Raw genomic sequence first — 5,708 nt, 5'->3', positions numbered from 1 at the left:
AAACGGATTATTTGTTTTGCAACAGATTATTGGATGACACTTTGTAACCTCCCTCTCACTTTTGCCTTTCCTTAATCTCGAGACCTGAGTTAGATACATGAAAGTCGAGACCAGATATTCAAAGCTTAGGAGCCAGAAGCCCGATTAACTGTATACGAACTTCCGATGCAAACCGGAAGTTACGTTATTTCAATTCAAAAATTTTCTTCAGGATGATGTTAGATAAGTGACAGGCATGACTCTTTTCTTAACAGGAACAGTATAATGTATGGGGCATGACACTGTACTAAAATGCAGAAGATTGTGCAACAAGATGTAAATGTGAGAAGCCGCTGGCTAGGGGTCAATCTCTACTGACCACTTACTCGGCAGCAATCTGCAAAGACAACTCACATTGTTCTGAATGGCTAAGAGGGCAATATCGAGTTGGTAAGTCGATAGATGTCGATAGGTGTCCCTGACAGGAGACAGGGTTTTAACAGTTAACAAAAATAAAGTTTATTATATGACTAACTGTAGGATGCAAGAGGTGTTCGTTCTTCATAAGAACAGAAAAATCTTTTAAAAGACACACTCATTATATATGTGGTAGTTTTATTTTCCCATTCAGTGGAGTCAATCAACATTAGCTATGGGTCGGTCTTTTCATTTGATTTGCTCGTGAAAATTCACAAAATTCAAGATGAATTCGAATTCAATACAGTTAAGAGATTACTTAATCGTGCAGAAGAGCTGCTGTGTTAAAAATTACCCCTTTAAAAATTTCTCGGCACAAGATCTTATATTCGTTACGTACCTTTCATTCCAGGATTATCAGAATTTGTGTGATGGACGATATTCATTCTGGTCTATCAAATTCTTCCTACATTTAAATTAATTTTTATTTAGTATTTATGTTCAATTTCTGCTTGTCGCAGTCAAGCCGAGATTCATGTAAGATCAGGAATAAGTTCTGACCTTCTAACATGATCGGCAATGTCTCTTATGGCTTTATTATCTCATCTTATTCGACAATATGGCCGTCGTTGTAAGTACTGTACATCCAAACTATCAAGTATTGAGCACAGTAAGGATTTATTATAATTACCAAAATGCTTAGAACAGAAAAGTGTCAGTAAGTCTTTCGTCATTACTGGAATATCTCAGCTAAGAACGTACTTCTTACATCAGAAATAATATTTATATTTAATTCTGTAGGAAATATAATCCACAAAACGGAAAATGATACGGATTTGAGAAATAATTTACATTGTATAAGATACAATTACCAATAACCAATATATATTGTAATTGTAATATATATACAATATATATTGGTTATTGGTATATATATATATATATTCCAAATATTTCTGATCAGAAACAGAATAGACACAATGAAGGTGCCGCTTTTAATTTTCTTGTTTTGTGTTTGTGGTAAGTTATTTCTACGTATGTTTAATTAATATTTGTAGCCTAAATGAAGAGAAGTTTTGTTGTATTTCAGATTTCTGCACGATAGTTGCAAGTCGTAGTCTCCCTAATGTGTCAACAAGGCTACCTTTCCTGCCATGTACCATGTCTCAAAGACGTGACCTGTGCCATACCGAGTGCGACTTTCACAAATGGAGAATATGTTATAGAGCTAACCCTCCCTGTCTTTGTTTAAATTAAAAATAGCGAGAAAAATTCTCCATAACTATTTTTTCTGATGTTTTCGCTAATCCTTTCAAATTTATTTGTATTTTGCTAAGGTAATTTAATACAGCCGTTGTAAACATAAGGATATTAAACCGATAAGGTGTGTACTTGTTTTAAGAGCAAGCTTCTTTCGTTTATCGGACGATGTTTATGTTAATTTAAAACGAATTATCGAATAAAGCATTTTTATATGTGAAATATATTTTTTAATACTATATATCAAACGAATTATTTTACTGTGTCGATTTATAAACAGATGCCTTCGACGTTAATGTTAAAAAAATTGAATATAATTTTATACGTAACTATTCTTGTCTTGTATCAGTATGTTGGGCATGAGCTTCTAAGCTATGACGCCCCGTAATAAAGTGTGGCGGAATCTTTATGTGACGCAGTAGTTATATGTTGTCGTTTATGGTCGTTACGCGGGGAACATGTCTTCCGGGAGGTCTTTTAAGGGCAACTTGCCTCTATTTAGGCGTTACAGACGTGGAGAAAACCAGGAAAACTTCACCTGGCCAGCCCTTCCTGGCGAGGCGCTAACCCATGACCGAACTCCCAGTGTTCAAGGAATGGAACTGCTTGGCCACTGGTGGACCTATAAGTCCACGAGGAACGTATCGCAGATGCATACAGTATTCAAATTTCTTATATTACTCTGGCATCTGGGGTATTTTCATTTGTGCATTTGTATAAACCACACCTACCGTGAAGTTATCTGGTCCGCTGCCGTATCGAAGTCAATCCCTCTAACTATTGTCCATTGATTTAATGATTGTTAAACAAGTAATGTATTTTAGGAAAACAGCAAGAGTAAGAACAAATAGCCCAGTGTTAAAATAATGAATTAAAATTAGGCATTATAAGATCAAAAATATTTATTCAAACTAAAAGGGTTTTGTCATTTTATGAAATATTATAAAATTCTTATTAAGTAAGACAAAATTTTCTAAGTATTGTTTTTATAAAATAAAACTTCTTCAATTTTACAATCTATCAATTGGACATAGGAAAATCTTTCAAAAACTTTATTCTTATAAAACTGTTCTTTGATCTTTACGTCACCCCCATTTATGTTTACCACCATATTTTCCTCTTTTCTTTCCATTTTCTTTTCCTCGTCGATCCGGAGGTTTGGGACATTCACAAGGCGGTTCCGCACTGCACAAGCGTAATTTGGCTACCACGCACTCCAGGTTACATTCTCCCTTAACTTGTTCTGCAGTGCAAATCTCGTATCCGTTGACAGAGGAAAATCCTACAACAAAAGTAGTAAGATTCCATACGTTATGTTATCAATCTCGAAAATTTATATCTTAAATTTACACTCACCGATGACGTAAATCACGCAGATTAACAGCAAGATCTTCACATTCTCCATTTCACTTCTAACGCTTCCAACACAACAAAAGTAGCCCGAAACAATGTAATGACCCGCTATTTATATGAATTTCTTCTATTTTTATCTGAAGTTGCAAATAAGCAATATATTAGATAGGAGATATTATTACCGAACTTGAAATTTTACAAAATTCTTATGGTAATACGCTCCTTTACGAATTACTTAAGTCAAAAATACTTTTGCGATATTGCTATTCTTGAGCTTTAAAAAATAAATTGTTACGAAACAATGCTTTTTGCATTTACAATTAATCTTTGATTTATAATGTGCAAAAATTCTGTCATGCTAATATGGCTTCCAAATCCAACAATACACGACATCATTAATATGCCAATCAATTTTCGTAATAGTTTAAATGTATATTCGTTTACAACTTTTTTTGAAACTCTTCTAAAAAAGGAAGAAAGACGAAACGTAAGTGAAAAGGCATCGACTGAAATGTAAATTTTTAAAATATTAACAAAGTTACTAGAAAATCCGGCCAAAGTTTAAAGTAATTAAAGAAATAAAAATGTTAAGGAAGTCCTCATCACCATCGAAGTGCACTTTTTCCATAAACCCTTAAAAGAGAATTTTTTGTTATTTCTATTCCTGCTATCTAATTGAGTTGTAAATAATAAACCAAAAAATCTAGCAGAAACGAGAGTTGCGTAACTTTTCCGGTTTTTATGAACATTTATTAATAAATACTTTTATATTATTAAGCAAAAATTAAAATTGTGTGGCGCTATCTTTTATCAGATTTTGTTAAAACATTTTTATATTTTAATTATCATAAAATGGCAAAAAGCTTAACTTTTAAGACGGGATAAGTTTTCTAAAAGATTTTAAATGTTAATAACGAATAAAATCTGCATTAAGTCCTACCTCTCTCCTGATACATGACCCCCTGTATCTTTCTACTCTCTCCACCTTTCATCACCAAAATGTAATAGCATCAATGCCCCTCATATACAAGCCACTATGCCAAATTTTGTTTTTTATTCTCTACCCTTTCCTGAGATATTACGCAAAATAAATGCCAACAAACACACACAAACCCATATATATATATATATTTATATATACCTCATTTTTTTCTGTTTGTTTTATGTTTTGGATTCAGGAGATTTCAAAACGTGGAGATTTGCACAAAAAGAAAAAAAAACCTTGTGGGTTAAATCTGAGACGATTCCCATAGTTTCCCCTGTTGGGTAGTTATACGTAACTGCCGGGAAAGAAAAATGTGAAATGTACAGTAAAACCTCTGTTTAAACTTCAAAGAGAGTGAACAAGACCGTGCTCCACACACACACTAACATCTATACATACAGAAAAATCCCCGATTTTTTTACATTTCCGGACGTTTTGAGGTATAATATATAATTAAATATACTAGTTAAATATTAGAAAGTGTACTTACAATTAACGCAGATCAGTAAAACCAAAAATACACCAGTACTGTTCCTATAATTGCAACAAGCAACACTTTTATACTCGAATGATCTGTTTACTAAATAAAATAATAATTTTTATTTATAAAATAAATTCCAAATTTGTTTACAAAATATGTTTGTGTTATTTATTCCAAATACAGTTTTATACCACGTATCTAATATATTAGAATTGTGTTAATTTTAAAAAATAGAAAAACTTTTTATTACTAAAAAACAATCTCCAATTACTTCAATTATTTAATTCTTCGAAAACAATGGAATTATATTTTTAATTCTGTATTTGTTGAAGTAATTATTACAAATATAAAGTAACAAAAATATATTTAAACAAAACAAAAATTTGGTTTTAACAATTTAACTTCAGTTCAAAGAAAACTAAACTTTCAGCTAAATTTACGCTTTACAAAATATTAATTTTTATTTTATTAAGGTGCCAAAATTACAAAAAAATGCTCTTGTGTATTTACAGTACAAATTTTTATCATATTTTTAATTTATTTAATTTAAAACATATGCTCTCAACCTCAAATTATATAGTGGCTTGCCCCCTGTACATCATACTTTTCCTTTAACAACAGAGTCGTGCCGGTCATCCATTAACTGTTTTCAAGGGAAACGTTTGAATTGAAAAAGTACTGTTCTTTAACGACATTTTATTTAATTTATTTTGATGAGGGCAATACATTTTAAATGAAAATGACACAAACAAAACTTCAAATAATGCGGAATTGACTTTTTAAAATCGTAATCAAATCCCCCCATTACAAACGTTTATTTTACTCTTGTATTTTAATTTCAGTTTGCAAGGATATTGTTTCGAGTCTATCTCGATTTCGATGGTGATATTAAACAGATATGAAACAGTCAACACACAATGTTTCACACTTTAATCGTTTCAATTAAAATAATTACAATTAAGAACGTATTAATTAGACGTAATAATTAAATTAAATAATTAAACGTATTAATTAAAACTACTACAAACTTTTACTTTATTTCCGATGGTTAACGTTGAGGAGTCATCCGAGACGTTATAGGATATACAGGAACGTTATCTTTCAATAATTTCATAATGGAAAAAAGACCCGAATCTATTAAGTTTCATATCTCTGATTTAAGAGTAATTCCAAATATTTTCGTATCAGCGACTTATATAAATAGCGTGCACAACTCTTAATTTTGTTACAAGT

General features: G+C 31.4%; 1 long non-coding RNA gene across 2 annotated transcripts; it reads right to left on the bottom strand.

Moving 5' to 3' along the window:
• Positions 1–2,777: 2,777 nt before the first annotated feature.
• LOC136972051 (uncharacterized) lies at positions 2,778–4,567 on the bottom strand. Of its 2 annotated transcripts, none has more exons than XR_010880276.1 (3): positions 4,481–4,567; positions 3,013–3,133; positions 2,778–2,938 (listed from the first exon to the last, which is right to left on the bottom strand). It is a non-coding gene; the product is annotated as an uncharacterized lncRNA (long non-coding RNA). The 2 variants fall into 2 exon arrangements; XR_010880277.1 differs by lacking the exon at positions 4,481–4,567 and adding an exon at positions 3,228–3,268.
• Between the last annotated feature and the right edge of the window lie 1,141 nt (positions 4,568–5,708).

Source organism: Centruroides vittatus, unplaced genomic scaffold, assembly GCF_030686945.1.
Source record: "Centruroides vittatus isolate TY-2023 unplaced genomic scaffold, ASM3068694v2 contig_2769, whole genome shotgun sequence".
Lineage (NCBI taxonomy): Eukaryota > Metazoa > Arthropoda > Arachnida > Scorpiones > Buthidae > Centruroides > Centruroides vittatus.
The sequence above is the reverse complement of the archived record's forward strand: the minus strand, read 5'-3'. Positions and strand labels throughout refer to the sequence as shown.